This window comes from Dryobates pubescens, chromosome 5, assembly GCF_014839835.1.
Source record: "Dryobates pubescens isolate bDryPub1 chromosome 5, bDryPub1.pri, whole genome shotgun sequence".
In the NCBI taxonomy this organism is placed as follows: Eukaryota; Metazoa; Chordata; class Aves; order Piciformes; family Picidae; genus Dryobates; species Dryobates pubescens.
In genome coordinates this window covers 44915777-44935018 of record NC_071616.1, presented here as the reverse complement: position 1 = coordinate 44935018, position 19242 = coordinate 44915777, and the positions used below count along the sequence as shown (strand labels likewise).

The following is a 19242-nucleotide window of genomic DNA, read 5'->3' as shown; positions in this document are numbered from 1 at the left end:
TCTCGCTTTGCTTGGGAGAGATTGCCCTGCTTGCCACTGACCTTAGCTGCATTATTTTGGTTCAGTCTAGCCACTGCTTTCTCTCTGCTCCTTTCTCCCTTTCGGGCAGGGGGTGGGGATGGGGGTCAGAGGGACAGTTTCCCTGGTCTCTGACCAGGGGGAATTTCACAGAATCACAGAATTAACCAGGTTGGAAAAGACCTTTGAGGTGATCAAGTCCAACCTATCACCCAACACCATCTAATCAACTAAACCATGGCACCAAGCACCCCATCCAGTCTTTTCCTAAACACCTCCAGTGAAGGTGACTCCACCACCTCCCTGGGCAGCACATTCCAATGGCCAAACTCTCTTTCTGTGAAGAATTTCTTCCTAACCTCCAGCCCAAACCTCCCCTGGCACAGGTCCCCTGTTGTTTGTTAATTGTAAATATTGTAAATCCTGTCTATTTTGTACACATCCATTGCAGATTGTAGTTTTGCTTGCAAATACAGCTTCCATTTGCTTCCAACTGTCAGTCTGGCAAAGTTGCTGTTGGGGGGGAATTTTAACCCCCCACATCATTGATGATGGTGATAATTTTGAAAAGGATCCAGCCAGCAACTATAAACCTACGCATTTGTAGCTGCTTACTGATTCTCATAGAATTAGCTCTAAAAGTCATAGAATCGTAGAATCAATCAGGTTGGAAGAGACCTCCAATATCATCTAGTCCAACCTATCCAATCAACTAGACCATAGCACTAAGTGCCTCATCCAGTCTTTTCTTGAAGGCTTTTCTTGAAGGATGGTGACTCCACCACCTCCCTGGGCAGCCCATTCCATTGGCAAAGTCTTGGAACACTAAAGGATTTTCCTAGCCTTCTCTTCTCCAGACTGAACAGCCCCAATTCTGCCAGTCTGTCCTCATAGGAGAGGCACTCCAGCCCTTTGCTCATCCTCATGGCCCTTCTCTGGACATATTCCAGCACCTCCAGATCCTTCCTGTACTAGGGGCTCCAGAACTGGATGCAGTACTCCAGGTGGGGTCTCAGCAGAGCAGAGGAGAGGGGGAGAATCACCTCCCTCAACCTGCCTGCTGTGCTTCTCTTGATGCAGCCCAGGATGTGATTTGCTTTCTGGGCTGCAAGTGCTCACTGCTGGCTCCTGTTGAGCTTCTCCTCCCCCAGCACCCCCAGGTCCTTTTCTTCAGGGCTGCTCTCAAGCCAGTCCCTGCCCAGCCTATATCAGTGCTTGGGATTGCTCTGAGCCAGATGCAGGACCTTGCAAGATGGCACTGGTGACCGTTCAAACAAAAGCAGGTCACCTGCTCTTCTTACTTAAGCTGCCTCTAGCTGTGGTCAAACTGAGTAGGTGGTTGAACTGAATAAAGGCAGAGCAGGCTGTAACACATTTCTTTTACATGTTGAAATTAATTCCATTTGCTTTGCAATTATGGGAACGTCAAAGTAATAATTTAATGCCATTTTTGCAGACCTTAGCAGAAATAAGCAGGGCACATCTAAGAAAATTAAACACAGGGAAAGAAAACTCCTCTAAAGGTAGTAGTGCTCAAAGGAGATAAAGAGCACCTCGTATTTACATTCTAACACAGCTGCAGTACAGCATTAAGGTTACTGTGATGGCCTTGTGAACTTACATCTTGCTGTTCTTGTGTTATAAGGGAGGAGAGGGGGAAAAAAAAGCAAGGGCTGATGTGGGAACAAAGTACTGTCAGCAATCTACCCTTTAAACTGCTTAGACCCGGAAGGCACGCTCATTGCTTTATTTCTTTGCTCATTTTTCTCCAAGATTGGTACATCTGAACTACCTTTCTACAGATCTATACAGCACCACTGCTCAGCAAGAAAAAGAGAGTTATATTTTCCCCTTGAATTAGGACGCCTCATGACAAATGATAATGGATAATCAATAAACTGGGAAATATGAGGCCACAAACTTTATGAAGCCAAGAGACATATTACTTCTGAACAACACTCATTTCCCTTAACAAAGTCACTACTAGACTGTGCCTAATAATCTGAAAGAAAATCAAAGGACCTGCAACCACATCAGCAATATTGGCAACTTATTCCACTTTAATGGCATTTTGATTGATTTTTCTGCCTAATGGTAGTTTTATACTGTAGATTTGACGCTGCTTCTGCAAAATAGTTGTGTGTAATAAACATCCCCGAAGGCAAACAGTGAACATTAAGGTTCTTGTCTTACTAGGAGTCATAATTGAAGCTTGACCAACATTGCCTTTGGCCTTTTTAAAGAAATCTTTTTGCAAAAGCCATTCCTTTCTGGTTTTCCCCTTCCTGCGAAGAACTTGATGTGTGATCAAGGCGTTGGGTTTAAAAAATTCATAAACAGGGCTGACCTTGGCGGTGACTTTGTGTGTTTCAGTAAAGCATTGACCTGCTGGAAATGGAGACCCCGGCGCTAATAAATCAAGCACATTTAAAATGAGTTACCCTAATGCTCATTCATCACGGCTGTAATGCCATTTGCAGCCGAGGATCCGCCGGCCTGCGCAAACACTGCAGTAAATAATAACACTTGAACATCTCTGCATCGCTGCAGCTTCTCCCACCGCAAGCATACGTTTATTAAAGAGCCTTTATTAGATAGCCAGGGATAGACTAACAGGCAAAAAAAAGCTGAGAGAGGTGGTGGTGGTGAGGGGTTTTTTTGGGGGGGGTGGGGGGAGGAAGCAATGCAAATGGCATTTTGGTTTTGATTTTTTGGCCTCCCAAATGGGGAGGGGGTGGAGGGGGAAGTCATCATCCCTCATAGAGAAATGAATTGGTTTTTATTTCCCTGCATTTATTTCTTTAGCTGGGCATTTGTTTATTTATCTAGGCATTTATTTATTTATCTAGGCATTTATTTCTTTATCTAGGCTTTTATTTCTTCATTTAGGCATTTATTTATTTATCTGGGCATTTATTTCTTTATCTAGGCATTTATTTCTTTCTTTAGGCATTTATTTATTTATCTGGGCTTTTATTTCTTTATCTAGGCATTTATTTATTTATCTAGGCATTTATTTCTTTATCTAAGCATTTATTTATTTATCTAGGCATTTATTTATTTATCTAGGCTTTTATTTATTTATTTATGCATTTATTTCTTTATCTAAGCATTTATTTACTTATTTAGGCATTTATTTCTTTATCTAGGCATTTATTTTTTAATCTAGGCATTCACTATTTTAATCTAGGCATTCATTTTTTAATCTATGCAGTTATTTATCTATCTATCTATCTATCTATCTATCTATCTATCTATCTAACTATCTATCTATGCAGTTATTTATTTCTCTCAGCATTTAGTTTAACTCTCCAAGCATTTGTTTGTTTATTTATTTATTTATTTATGCATTTAATTTTTTTTTTTTGCATTCAGTTTGCTTCTCCGTGCACTTTATTTATTTATTTATCCATGCATGCAATTTTTTCTCTATTTTTCATGGCATTGATTACTCTAGGCATTTATTAATTTCTCTAGGCATTTATTTTTTTTATCTATTTATTTTTTTATCCAGGCATTTATTTATCTCTCTCTGCATTTAGTTTGTTTCTCTATGCATCTATTTATTTATTTATTTATGTATTCCCCCTCTATTTTTTATTGCATTTATTTATCTGTGCATTTATCTTTTTATCTATGCATTTACTTATTTCTCTATGCACTTAGTTTATTTCTCTGTGCATTTAGTTCTTTATTTATGCCTTCATTTATTTACTTATCCTTTATTTTTTCCTATTTTTACCTACTTTTATTATATTTATTTTTTTCTCTATGCATTTATGTTTTTCTCTATGTATTTCTTTATTTCTCTCTGCATTTCTTTACTTCTCTGTGCATTTATTTCTCTCTGCAGTTCTTTACTTCTCTATGCATTTCTTTACTTCTCTATGCATTTCTTTATTTCTCTGTGCATTTCTTCACTTCTCTATGCATTTCCTTATTCCTCTATGCATTTCTTTATTCCTCTATGCATTTATTTCTCTATGCACTTATTTACCCATGCATTTATCTTTTTTCTCTATGCATTTCTTTATTCCTCTATGCATTTCTTTACTTATTTATGCATTTATTTATTTATTTATGCATGTATTTATTTCTCCATGCATTTATTTCTCCATGCATTTATTTCTCCATGCATTCATTTCTCTACGCATTCATTTCTCCGTGCATTTATTTCCCCATGCATTTATTTCCCCATGCATTTATTGATGGCTTTTTCTTTATTGCATTTATTTATTTATTTATCTTAGCATGTATTTATCTCTATTTTTATTTCACTGAATGACCTTTTTATCTTACTCATTCTTTTCCTTATTATTTTTTTTTTCCTTCTTCACTCATCCACTGAGTTTTCTGGAGCTGCAATATATTCTGAGAAGACAAATCTATTGTAATGTAGATTTGCCTTATTTGCTGAGGCACAAAAAAAAAAGGGGGGGGGGGGGGGAAGGAGCAAAAAAAAAAGAAGGAACTTCTCAATGATTCCTGTGAGGTTTTAATCTTCGTCACAAAGAAAGGAATATTGAATAGATGAAGAGAAGGCATCCAAAGTTTTGTGACAATGTACATCAATTTATGGCTTCTTTTTTTCCCACCCTCCCCTCCCCAAGTGAAGGATGCTTTCTGCTTTGGTACATTTTGTACAAGAAATCTGCAATTTGTTTTTTCTTTTTTTTTTATTATTATTATTATTATTATTACCACTATTTTTTTTTTCTTCTCTGGGATGAAAATGCCATTAAGTAAATTAAAAAATAGGAAAGAAATCTCATTAGAAGGCAACATTTGTTGAGGGAGGAATGTAATAAACAATAATGAATGACAATCGTTATTACTCTTGACACTGATGAGCTCCTGAGCAAATTTGTTTATTAATTAAAAACGTACTTTTTTGCACACAACCCATTGAACTGCAAAGATGCTCATATATCAAACTTCATCTCAGATGGAGATAATGCACGATGGTAAAGCTGATTTTCCATGATGAATCTCAGAGCATATAAATTGGCTAATATCTGAAAACATTTACAGATACTAGAGGAATTGACTACTTGTAGGACATGATGAATGGGCCTTTCAAACACCAGGAGACAGCTCTGCAAATCTCCCTGGCTGCTAAAGCCCTCATTTGATTTTCCAATTTACTCCTCTTAAATTTATCTTCCCACTAAAAATAAAAAGTGCTGATATTTTTCCCTAGTGCCATTCTAAAGAAGATGACTCCAAAGGGTTACTGTGGCAGAACTAATCTGCTTACACCTGCTCTTCCTCACCTGACAGAGCCTGGGCCTTCTAATGCTTTCTAGTCTGATCATTAAACTGAACCGAATATGCCTTCAGCTCCACGTGAAGGAGAGTAATTAGTATACTTGTCAAGACAGGTACAACGCTGCTTACCCTGCTGCTTTTTTTTTTTTCCCCCTCCAGTAGCTAATGAACTGCTCCTATCTCATTATTCAAAAATAAAAAGGCACTTAGTATACTATGAACTGATTTGCCATTCTTTTTCCAAGAAGTAACAAGATTCGGCTCTGATCAACCCTACCATTAAGTGACAAACTGATGAATGTTGTATAGATTGGGTAAAAGTAAGACCACTTGGCTGTTTAAGAGGTAGGAGAGAAAAGAATAGATAATGTTCTCCAGCATTTATTTACATCCTGAAGGCTGCTTTTCAAGTCCAATGATTTGGCACTTCACAATGTCGTAAACCTACCCAGAACTGGATGATGTAAGGATAGGACTGGGGGGAATGGAAAAAAACTAGAAATGGGTAGATTCAGATTGGTTGTTAGGAAGAAGTTCTTCCCCAGGAGTGTGGTGAGACACTGGAAGAGGTTGCCCAGGGAGGTGGTGGAAGCCCCACCCCTGGAGGTTTTGAAGGCCAGGCTGGATGTGGCTTTGGGCAACCTGATCTAGTGTGAGGGGTCCCTGCTCATGGCAGGGCGGTTGGAACTAGATGATCCTTGAGGTCCCTTCCAACCCTATCAATTCTATGATTCTATGTGATCTTCTCAGTCACCATGCCAGCTCTGGTGTTAGTGCATGGTATATTAAAACACTTTTATTCTGTCCCTGCATAAGGCTACAAAGCAAAAGTCAGAGGCAAAATCCTTATCGCTGCACCTAAGGATGAGATAGCATTCAGTCAAAATACAGGGATGTTGGAAGCGCTAAAAGAATTACCTCAGAGCATCTTGAAATGCTGCAAACTGAAGTGGTAGGGAAGGAATGACAATTAATTTTGATATACTGACAGCAATTTGATAGTTTAAAATATCAGGGACAAATGAGATTGATGTTTAATGAGTGTCAATTTCACAATCGACTTTCTGGTTCTTTATTTTTCCATCTGTACAAAGTGGAACTTGAGGCCCCTTCCAACCCAACAATTCCATGAAACTGATTCTGCTTTTCTTATTGGGGGTGATTTAAGTTTTCCCAATTAAGTGCATTATGATTTACAGAAAAAAAAAGTTCTTTTGGGAAAGCCTGATAAAGTTAGAAGCATGTCTCAGAGTGTTTAATAAGTTACTTGGGTAAGGTATAAAGGGAAAGCTCACAGGATTAAGGGAAAATGGATTCAGTGGAATGAAATCAATGTTGTCCATAGACAGAAATACCTACAGTATTCCTATCTTTCATGAAACTTCTTGAGTCTTTTAAATTGAGTGTGTATATATATATATATATAAAATAGAATAGAATAGAATAGAATAGAATAGAATAGAATAGACCAAACCAGGTTGGAAGAGACCTTCGAGATCATTGTGTCCAACCCATAAACCAATCCAACCCACCTAAACAACTAAACCATGGCACCAAGCACCCCATCAAGTCTCCTCCTGAAAACCTCCAATGATGGTGACTCCACCACCTCCCTGGGCAGCACATTCCAATGGCCAATCTCTCTTTCAGGGAAGAGCTTCTTCCTAACATCCAGCCTAAACCTCCCCTGGTGCAGCCTGAGACTGTGTCCTCTTGTTCTAGTGCTGGTTGCCTGGGAGAAGAGACCAACCCCCATCTGTTTACAACCTCCCTTTAGGTAGTTGTAGGCACATCCCAGCACATCTTTGTAAACATAAATGAGGTCTCCCCTCAGGCTCCTCTGCTCCAAGCTCCAAACTCCAGCTCCCTCAGCAGGTCCTTGGCAGGGAGATGTTCCACACCCTTCAGCATCTTTGTGGCTCTGCGCTGGACTCTGAAGCAATTCCCTGAGGTCCTTCTTGAACTCAGGGGCCCAGAACTGGACACGATATTCCAGATGTGGCCTCAGCACTGCAGAGTAGAGGCAGAGGAGAACCTCTCTTGACCTTCTTATCACTTCCCTTCTAATGCACCCCAGGATACCATTTGCCTTCTTGGCCACAAGGGCACATTGCTGGCTCATGGGCATCCTTCTACCCACCAGGACCCCCAAGTCCCTCTCCTCTGTGCTGCTCTCCAACAGGTCAGTCCCCAGCCTACACTGGTCCATGGGGTTGTTCTTTCCCAGATGCAAGACTCCACACTTGCCCTTTATAAAGTCAACTCAAACATTCTACCACAGTTTATAAACTAAAGCACTATTCAAATGTAACAAAATGCAAAGGTAACAGCAATTCTCCTGCATCCACACATCACTCTTGGCATCCATTGTTAAGCATCCTGGACACCACCTTCACTAAATTGGAATGATTTTCTGTTAACAGGAAAATAAAAAGCTTCTCTAGGCAGTAATTTAGTATTCTTTTTCTGCTACCCACCTACTCTGAGAAGTTCCACACCAATAAATAGTACAGAAAGCTTGCAAAGGGGTAAATACTGGTGCCAATGACATGCTTAGGTAAGTTAGCAGTGATTAGGGAATTATACAATAAAATCTATATCCAGTACATTATGTTTTTTAATGATCACTAACAAGCACTTAAGTGACTGTGATACACTAAGGAACCACCAACACCACTACACAAAGGGAAGTTGAATATCATTAATCCCTTGCAAATTTTGGCCATGCTATAAGCAGGAAAATTAAAGTGGGGGTGGGGGGTGGGAAAGACTGCTTGTAAAAGATCTTTGTTAAAGTTCATTAGTAGCAGCTAAGGAAATAAACTAGTCACACAAAGGGAAATTCCAAAGCCTGGTCAAGGAGATCAAGCAGAAATTCTTGTCCATTTCCTCACAGCATAGTTAACAGCAGCATGACTTAAGCTGGCACATAATATATCATGGTGTTTAAAATGTTTTGTAAGGCCTAACAAAAGGGATGAGGTTATACAGGATTCAAATATGTCAAACCCAGGTAATGATCCTGCAGTGAATATCTGTAGCTCCACACAGCTGCAAGATTCAAGTCGAGCACATGATGGCCTTGCTGATGATTTTTTTCAGGGCTAGGCTTCTTATTTAGAATGGAATGGAATGGAATGGAATGGAATGGAATAGAGTAGAGTAGAGTAGAATAGAATAGAATAGAATAGAATAGAATAGAATAGAATAGAATAGAATAGAATAGAATAGAATAGAATAAACCAGGTTGGAAGAGACCTTCAAGATCATCAAGTCCAACCCATAAACCAATCCAACACCACCTAAACAACTAACCCATGGCACCAAGCACCCCATCAAGTCTCCTCCTGAACACCTCCAATGATGGTGACTCCACCACCTCCCCATGAAACCCATTCCAATGGGCAATCACTCTCTCTGTATAGAACTTTTTCCTAACATCCAACCTGAACCTCCCCTGGCACAGCCTGAGACTGTGTCCTCTTAGAATAGAATAGAATAGAATAGAATAGAATAGAATAGAATAGACCAGGTTGGAAGGGCCAGGGGAGGTTTAGGCTGAATGTTAGGAAGAAAATCTTCATAGAAAGAGAGATTGGCCATTGGAATGTGCTGCCCAGGGAGGTGGTGGAGTCACCATCACTGGAGGTGTTTAAGAAGAGACTGGATGAGGCACTCAGTGTCATGGTTTAGTTGATTAGATGGTGCTGGGTGATAGGTTGGACTTTATGATCTCGAAGGTCTTTTCCAACCTGGTTAATTCTATTCTATTCTATTCTATTCTATTCTATTCTATTCTATTCCATTCCATTCCATTCCATTCCATTCCATTCCATTCCATTCCATTCCATTCCATTCCATCCTACTCTATTTCATTCTATTCCATTCCAAAGGTGGTTTGGACGTGATGCTTGGGGATATGGTTCAGGGGTGAACTTTGTCAGTGGTTGGACTTGATGATCCTGAGGGTCTTTTCCAACCTGAATGTTTCTGTGATTCTGTAAATTGCAGGGGAAGAAAGGACTAGATTCTCCCTCCCTCCCCCCCATTTTTATTTTAACCTCTCCAAACAGGGTTGTTGAGTCACAAATAATTTGCTGGCCCAAGCATCGCTGCCAATTTCAAGTACGTGAACAATAGATCAAAGCAAACTAACAATCCCTTTAAAAGAGTAAGCAATCAGTGAAATACCATGCACATCATCCTGACTGGAAATATATTCCTTATTTCACTGGGGAAAACTCCTGGGAATAGTTTTAATTTTTAATTAAGAAGAAGTACTATAACCCATTTATTAAATATGTTTTGAATGGCTCCATTGTGAATTAAGGTCAAAATACAATCTCCAAGTTCTGAAGCTATGACGTAAGATTAGCTTTATTGATCTCCTCTCTGACTTGTAGGAGCACCCAATCATTATTTTGACAGCTTTATCATACAATAATAGACTTCCTTTTTAGATAATTACAGTTGCAATGTTCAATTTCAGTCTTCTGTAGGGCTTTCCTTTGGATAACCACATGGAGGTCACGTTTCTTCCTTCAGTCACACCTATGCAAGAAGCTTTGGTTCACAGCACCAATTATTTGCACACTGCAATTTTAAGGCTTACCAAAATAATCACAGAACAGCTTAGGTTGGAAGGGACCTCAGAGATCATCTACTCCAACCTCCCCACCATGGGCAGGGACACCTCTCAGCTAGACTCAGTTGCTCAAGGCCTCATCCAACCTGGACTTGAAAACCCCCAGAGAGGAGTCAGCCACAGCCTCCCTGGGCAACCTATTCCAGAGTCTTACTACCCTAATCCTGAAGGACTTCTTCCTCAGATCCAGTCTAAACCTACTCTCCCTCAGCTGCAAACCATTCCCTCTTGTCCTATTGGTTTAGTAATCATGAGGTCTTGGGTGACAGGTTGGATTTGATGATCTTTGAGGTCTCTTCCAACCTTGGTGATTCTGTGATCTTAGAGGTCTTTTCCAACCTTATTAATTCTATGATTCTATGATTCTATAACCACTTGGTTTAGTTGATTAGATGGTGTTGGGTGATAGGTTGGACTCAATGATCTCAAAGGTCTTTTGCAGCCTGGTTAATTCTATCCTAATTCTAATTCTATTCTAAAAGCTGGAAGCTTCCATCAGCTTGGTGCTGATGGCACAGCAACCATGAAGCAATGCAGCGGAATCGGGTTGGGATCTCATCTCTTCTGCTCCTGTCTGAGGGTCCCACATTCAATTTTTTTCATGGTCTGGCCTACCTAATGTTTACCTATCCATTTAAAAATCAGCAGAGATCTTGGCTGGAAGCATTGTACTTTGGTCTGGGCCCCTCTGTTCAAGAAAGACAGTGAGTTATTCAAGAGTCCAGTGCAGAGCCATGAGGATGATTGAGGGAGTGGAACATCTTCTGTACAAGGAGAGACTGAGGGAGCTGAGGGCTCTTTAGCTTGGAGAGGAGGAGACTGAGAGGTGACCTCACCAATGTTTATAAAGATGTAAAGGGTGAGTCCCAAAAGGCTGGAGCCAGGCTCTCCTCAGTGGTGCCCAGTGACAGGACAAGGAGCAATGGGTGGAAATTGAGGCATAGGAGGTTTCATGTAAATATGAGGAGAACTTTTTTCCCTGTGAGGGTGACAGAGCCCTGGAACAGGCTGCCCAGGGGGTGTGTGGAGTCTCCCTCTGTGGAGGTAGTCAAAACTCACCTGGATGCATTCCTGTGGGATCTGGTGTAGGTGATCCTGCTCTGGCAGAGGGTTTGGACTGGATGAGCTTTGAAGGTCCCTTCCAGCCCCTGAAATTCTGTGATTCTGTGATTGTTATGCTTTGTCTAGCAACAGGACCTCAAGGATCATCCAGTTCCAACCCTGCTGTCACAGGCACGGACACTTCACACTAGATCAGGCTGCTCAGAGGCACATCCAGCCTGACCTTCAAAACCTCCAGGGTTGAGGCTTCCACCACCTCCCTGGGCAACCTGTTCCAGTGTCTCACCACCCTCATGGGGAAAAACTTCTTCCTAACATCCAATCTGAATCTCTTCATTTCTAGTTTTGCTCCATTTCCCCTAGTCAGTACCTGACACCCTAAGAAGTCCCTCACCAGCATGTTCTTAGCATCTACTTTGGACATAGGCTTTCTCTGGTATATTCTAGACAGAGAAGGTGAAACACTCCAAAGAAAAGTAACTTCTAGGATTTGAAAGCAAAGAGCTTTTCTCAGCAACACTGCCTCAAGAAAAATTCTCTCCAGCGTCGATTCATCAGTGCACTGCAGAGGCTGCATCCATCAGACATCTCTACAGAAATGGGAAGACTGAGCCTTGCTCAGTGTTACAGAAAAGCTACTGAATTTTCCCTGAAAAAGTGGAAAACAGACTTACAGAGGTTAAAAAGAAAAATTGCCCTTCATTTTGTGTTCATCCATTTCCCCCCTTCTGGCTTAAAGAGGAAGCAGGGAATGGGTAGATGTGGATTCAGAAGTGTCTAGCTCTCATAAATCCCCGCCTGTCAGGCACAAGATTGAACCCTTGTCTTTGCTTTGACACAGGCTCTCTGTAGGACTGTGGCCAAGTTAATTAACCTGTTCATGGTTCAACTGTTTCATTTGTAAACTAGGAGCAGCATTTGAAGCAGAGCCCAAGCATGGCTAGTGGATGAGCTAGTATTTCAAGATCATCAAGAAGGTGGTGTGCAGGGGTTAGAAACCCAGTCACGTTAGCAGCATTTGGTTCTGGTGTGCATCCTGTCCAGAACAGGTGGAAATAAACACAAGCATTTTCCCCACATATCAAAAGAAAAGGAAGACCAAAGGTGCTGGCTTCACTATGGCTTCACTATGCCAGTACATAATAAATCTTGTTGTGGGAAAACTATTCTCTTTTTTTGCATTGTGGCCTCAGGCTCCTGCTTCTGGAGCTCTGTGCTTTTCTCATCCAAGAGTTAACAGGATGAAGATAAGCTGCTCACATGTGTTTAACACTGGGACTCTAGAAACACATCCCAGCACTATGAGGAGAGGCTGAGGGAGCTGGGGTTGTCTAACCTGGAGGAGAGGAGGCTCAGGGGAGACCTTATTGCTCTCTACAGCTACCTGAAAGGAGGTTGTAGCCAGGTCTCTTCACCCAGGCAACTAGCAGCAGAATAAGAGGACACAGTCTCAAATTGCACCAGGGGAAGTTTAAGCTGGAGGTGAGGAGAAAGTTCTTCCCAGCAAGAGAGATTGGCCATTGGAATGTGCTGCCCAGGGAGGTGGTGGAGTCCCCATCCCTGGGGGTGTTCAAAAAGGGACTGGATGTGGCACTTGGAGCCATGGTTTAGTTGTCAGGAGGTGTTAGGTATTAGGTACTAGGTTGGACTTGATGATCTCTGAGGTCTTTTCCAACCTGGTTGATTCTATGATTCTTTAGCAAAAAATTTAACTCAGTTTCCCATTTTGATTTGCAAGAGAAGTTTGCTCCAAGAGGCTGTTCTGTAACAGCATCCCTAGAAGACAAGATTATTACAGGCAGGCAGTCTAATGATGAAGAAAAAATAGTTCCCCATTCCTAAAAAGAGAACAAAGAAAATACTGACAAACAAATAAAAAACCTGCAGTGTATTCTAAGTTCAGAGGCAAAATCCATTCCAGACATGCAAGCAGAGGAATAATTCTGTGATTCTGAATCTTTTTTTGTTGCTGTTGTGAGGGTGCAGAACTTGTTTTCACCAGTGCAACAAATCTGCTTTGAAAGCTGTTCCTATATACCAGCTTTCCATTCTCACTAAGGCAATTACAGGAACACAAGAGTTTTTCCATAGTCAAGGATGTTGTGGAGAGGTTGGTGCTGCTCTCTTCTCACAGGTAATTAGTGATAGAACAAGAGGGAATGGCCTCAAGCTGCCACTGGGTAGGTTTAGACTGAACATTAAGAACATTTTTTCCCAGCAAGAGTGGTCAGGGATTGGAATGTGCTGCCCAGGGAGGTGGTGGAGTCCCCAAGCCTGGCTGTGTTTCAAGGTGGTTTGGATGTAGTGCTTGGGGCTATGGTTTAGGGGTGACCCTTGTAGAGTAGGGTTCTGAGTTGGACTTGGTGATCCCGAGGGTCTTTTCCAACCTGGATGCTTCTGTGATTCTGTGAAGACTCAGAGTAATGAGTTAGCTTTTCTAGACTGAGAAATCTAAACCCCGGACCTGATCCTGGCTTATTCAGTCAGCAGGGACCAGAAGCCAGCACAGCAGCACTTCTGGGAGCACAGTTTACATATCTGGGATACTTCCTACCCCTGCCTTTGTAACAATACTCTACATTATCAGTATGAACCATAGAATTGTTAGGGTTAGAAGGGACCTCAAGGATCATCCAGTTCCAACCCCACTGCCATGGGCAGGAACACCTCACACTACAGCAGGTTGCCCAGAGCCACATCCAGCCTGGCTTTCAATTCAAAGATAGAAAGATGGAGAAATGGGAAAATGAGGAATAACTTCAAATGCTTGGTTAGAAACACCATCATTAGTCAGGATTCAAAATGGAACCTACTCCAGAGTCTCTGTGTTTAATAAGAAGTGTGGAAATGCAAGGGGATGGTAATTCATGCAGTGACATTAACTGTCAGTCAACAGAATGCAAACTTCATGGACCACAGTCAGAAGCCAGCCAGCAAAACACTCTGAAGTACAAAGCTCTTGTTTTCTGATACTAAAGTTTCACCCATGTCAAATGAAAAAAGTCCAGCAGACCATTGCCAGGACCTCCTGTGCAATTTTCACCAACAGGGAGTCTACTGCAATTGCAGGTTTTGCATCTTCAATAAACAGAAAGTGAGGACAGAGTTATATTCAAGATTGCTTTTGCAGTCAGCAACATATTGCATTTTGTATTTTCACTGCCTCAAAAAACTAGTGATTGACTCTGCTGTATGTCTGCATTTGTCAGACACACAGCAAATTCTCTTAAGGGTGCTGTATTTTAATCCTAGAATGGCTTAGGTTGGAAGGGACCTCAGAGATCATCTACTCCAACCTCCCTGCCATGGCAGGGATGCCTCTCAATTAAACTTGGCTGCTCAAGGCCTCATCCAAACTAGATGAAGTCCTGAGCAGCAACATAACTTCAGGCGACCAGTCTGAAACCAAATCCTTATTGGTAAGGATTCTGGATTAGTGCACTCTGGCAATTAGTCAGTGATCACAGAATCACAGAATTAACCAGGTTGGAAAAGACCTCAGAAATCATCAAGTCCAACCTATCCCCCAACACCATCTCATCAACTAAACCATGGCACCAAGTGCCTCATCCAGGCTCTATTTAAACACTTCCAGTGATGGTGACTGCACCACCTCCCTGGGCAGCACATTCCAATGACCAATCTCTCTGGGAAGAATTTCTTCTTAAATCCAGCCTAAACCTCCCCTGGCACAGCTTGAGACTCTGTCCTCTTGTTCTGTTGGTAGTTGCCTGGGAGAAGAGACCAAGCCCCACCTGGCTACAACCTCCCTTCAGGTAGTTGGAGAGAGCAAGAAGGTCTCCCCTGAGCCTCCTCCTCTCCAGGCTAAGCAACCCCAGCTCCTTCAGCCTCTCCTCACAGGGCTGTGCTCCAGATCCCTTCCCAGCTTTGTTGCCCTTCTCAGGACACATTCAAGCAGTAATAACTTCTGAAAGATGACATGTATTCCTACAGTGGATCTGCCAGGTACCAAACAGTTTGTAATGTGAATCAAATCACAGAATCACAGAACACTAGGGGCTGGAAGTGACCTCAAAAGATCACCCAGTCCAATCCCACTGCCAGAGCAGCTCATACATAACCCACCCAGATGGGTTTGGAATGTCTCCAGAGAAGGAGACTCCACAAGCTCTCTGGACAGCCTGCTCCAGTGTTTTGTCACCCTCACAGTGAAAAAGCTTTTCCTTACATTCACGTGGAATCTCCTCTGCTCCAGTCTCCACCCATTGCCCCTTGTCCTGTCCTTGGGCATCTCTGAGAAGAGCCTGGTATGTATTTTAATTCCTGGAGATTTAAGTGATTGAGATTCTTGTGTAAGAGCTTCTTCAGAGGTGAAAAGAATGTTTAAAAGCTAAGTGTGTGGTGTTTTGTAGCAGAGGAGATACAGAGATACAGAGGAAATGAGTTTGAGGTATGTTAGGGATTGCTGACATACAAGAAACTGAGGTTGAGGTAGTGTTCTGAGCTCCTGGGTAAGAGCATTGAGACTGCCTCTCATTGCAGTTTTAGTACTGCTTTTTCAGTCCTGTTTTTTTGAAAAGCTTTCACCAAAAGCTGAGTGTAGGAAGCTTGATGATACTCTGAGAGAAAATAGAGGAAGGTGGGAGGATATTCTGACTCTCTATACATGTTACTACCACGATAATACTCAATAGCAGGTAGTCATACAGAGAAGACTGAGAGAGTATTTTGCATCACCTAATTGTAAATACAAAGAGAGCAGAAAAGGCAAGACTTACAAAAAACAAAGTGCAGGTGTTTGCACTTCTTCCTCGTGATGAAGTTGCAATTATGAATCCCTGCTCCTGTGTAACATCTTTACCACTTATCTGGAGAATGTAAACCAGTGCACTTCGCTCAGGTTTGCACAGGACAGCAAACTGGGAGGCAGGGCTGCCCAACCACCTAAAAGGAAGTTGTAGTCAGGAGGGGATCTCATCTAGGTCTATCAATAGTCATGTGAGGAAAGGCTGAGGGAGCTGGGGGTGTTCAGCCTGGAGAAGAGGAGACTTAGAGGGCACCTTATCACTCTCTACAACTACCTGAAAGGAAGCTGTAGTCAGGTGGGGGTCAGGCTCTTCTCCCAGGCAACTTGTGACAGGACAAGAAGGCATGGCATGAAGCTGTGCCAGGGGAGGTGTGGGTTGGATATTAGGAAGCACTTCCTCATGGAAAGGCTGATTAGGCACTGGGATGGACTGCCCAGGGAGGTGGTGGAGTCACCATCACTGGAGGCCTTTAAGAAAAGCTTGGATGTGGCACACGGTTTAGCTGCCGTGCTGGTGTTAGGTTTTAGGCTGGACTTGATGTTCTCAGGTCTTTTCCAGCCTCAATAATTCTGTGGTTCTGTGATGCAGAAGGGCCTAGATGAGCCAGTAGGAATGTCATGACAATAAGGGCAAATGCAGAGTCCTTTACCTGGCAACAGTGCAGGCTGGAACGGACTGGCTGGGGAGCAGCTCTGCAGGAAAGGACCTGGGAGTCCTAGTGGGGCAGCAAGCTGAACATGACCCAGCACTGTAGTGTGGCAGAAAAGGCAGACCTGCAAATAACCTTACAGATCAGCAGAGCCAGCAGCCTGGGGGCAGTGATTATCCCCTTTACTTAGCAGTTAGTTGTGACACAGAATCATAGAATTGTTAGGGTAGGAAGGGACCTCAAGGATCATCCAGTTCCAACCTAGAATACTGGTTTGCAACCTGGAATTCAACGTCTTAAAAAGATTCCAAGGCTCTAAGCACAGAATTTATCTGTTTTAATGACAACATAAATTTTAGTTTCTTTTTAAGATACAGAGCTAGCTGCAATACATGATGTTATGTTTATAGCATTTCATTATGCTTGTTTAAGACATCCTCTCCCCTTGGCCCCACAGTTTTGCTTGGAGTTAATCTTCCATACATTTACAGAATAATCTGAGAGATTTAATAAGGTAATAGGCAGAAGAATTATTGCAGTGCTTGGCTGAATAACAGATTTTTAACTTGGTTAAGTCAAAGGCTACATAGAGAGAGCACAGTCTTCACATTGTTCAGCATCCCAAAACAACAAGGCTCCCCTGCTCAAACTCAAATAGTGAAAACAAAAAAGGGAAACAAAATAATTTGCTCACATTCAGAAACTGCATTTGGCCATTGGAATGTGCTGCCCAGGGAGGTGGTGGAGTCACCATCACCGGAGGTGTTTAAAACCAGACTGCATGAGGCACTTAGTGCCATGGTTTAGTTGATTAGATGGTGTTGGGTGATGGGTTGGACAATGATTTTGAAGGTCTTTTCCAACCTGGTTCATTCTGTATTCTGTGTACTTCTCTTTGGCAACATGCAGAATGGTGATTACTACAGAAAAGTCTCTCTGGTGTACTTTGAAAACCAGTAAGTGGCATACAGGTCAATTCTAAGCACTATGACTTCACAGAATCATAGAATGGTAACCTCCACTAGATCAGGTTGCTCAGAGCCTTGTCGAGCCTGACTTTGAAGACCTGCAGGGATGGGGACTCAACTACCTCCCTGGGCAACCTGTCCCAATGTTCCACTACCCTCACAGTAAAGAACTTGTTCCTAACATCTAATCTAAATCTTCTCTTCTCTCATTTCAAACCATTGACTCTTGTCCTATCACTGCAGGCCCTTGCAAACAGTCTTTGTTCATCCTTCTTGTAGCCTTCTTCAGGTATTGGCACGCTGCTACTAGGTCTCCCTGCAGCCTTCTCTTCTCCTTGCTGAACACCCCCAGCTCCCTTGGCCTGTCCTCATAGAAGAGGTGGTCCAACCTCTTGACATTTTCATGGCCCTCCTCTGGATGTGCTCCAGCAGGTCCATGTCCTTCCTGTGCTGAGTGCTCTAGAGCTGGATGCAGTACTCCAGGTCAGGTCTCACTGGAGGAGAGCAAAGTGACAGAATCAACTATCTTGATCATACAAGAAACCTGTAGAGAACTCAACAGTATTACTGTCTGCAACAGCATTATACTGCATAAAGGAGGAATTCACTCTGGTACCACAGGAACCTCAATCCTAAGACCAAAACAACTCAGTAAAAGACAGAAAGGAAAACCAATGAAAAGGCTATCAAATGAAGAAGTCTGTTTCCTAGAATGGAAAAATGCTAGGCCACAAAGTGCAGAAGTTCCCACTAAAACTACTTGGGCAGAATTTAAGTTCACATTCCATACTTACTGTAAAAAGAGTACTTAGTCTGTGCTTATTTTAAAAGGAGTATTACTTATTTTAGGAGGAGTACTTCTTTTAAAAAGAATCCCATTATACTGTTAGGTACTCTGACATCTAGATTGCCAAGCTCCTTACCTAGGAGTAGAACCATAGAATCATAGAATTGTTGGGGTTGGAAGGGACCTCAAGGATCATCCAGCTCCAACCCCGCTGCCATGGACAGGGACACTACAGCAGGTTGCCCAGAGCCACATCCAGCCTGGCCTTCAAAACCTCCAGGGATGAAGCTTCCACCATGACATCCCTGGGCAACCTGTGCCAGTCTCTCACCACCCTCATGGTGAAAAAAATTCTTCCTAGCACCCAATCTACCCATTTCTAGTTCTTTTCCATTCTTCCCCGGTCCTATCATTACTTGACACCCTAAAAAGTCCCTCCCCAGCTTTCTTGTAGGCCCCCTTCAGATACTGGAAGGCCAGAAGTATTTCTGCTCCATATGCCTCAGTGCACAGATTTACTTTTGTAGTTCTGATTCTTCAGAAACAAATACCCCAAAAAACCTCCTTCTCAAAAACTTGGGCTTATGAAGATGCACACACTATCAACAACTTCCACCTGCTACAGTGTGCTGTGCTCAACAAAAGGACAGAAGAGAAGGCTCTGAAGGGAGCCTTCCAGTGTCTTAAGGGAGCCTACAAGAAGGCTGGGGAGGGACTTTTGAGGGTGTCAGGGAGTGATAGGACTGAGGGGAATGGAACAAAACTAGAAATGGGTGGATTCAGATTGGATGTTAGGAAGAAGTTGTTCCCCATGAGGGTGGTGAGAGACTGGCACAGGTTGCCCAGGGAGGTGGTGGAAGCCTCATGCCTGGAGGTTTTGAAGGCCTGGCTGGATGTGGCTCTGGGACAACCTGCTGTAGTGTGAGGTGTCCCTGGCCATGGCAGGGGGGTTGGAACTGGATGATGCTTGAGGTCCCTTCCAACCCCAATAAGTCTATGATTCCACAATACCCTCACTTACATTCTGAAGAGACTATTGCAATGTGCCTTGAGTGTCTCTTTAAAATAGTATTTGT

The 19242-nt window shown here is 42.5% G+C and overlaps 1 protein-coding gene across 1 annotated transcript in view; it reads right to left on the bottom strand.

Annotated features, from left to right (window-relative positions):
- CDIN1 (CDAN1 interacting nuclease 1) overlaps positions 1-19242 on the bottom strand; it is a 153944-nt gene that overhangs the window by 91145 nt on the left and 43557 nt on the right. The gene's annotated exons all lie outside the window — the stretch shown is intronic.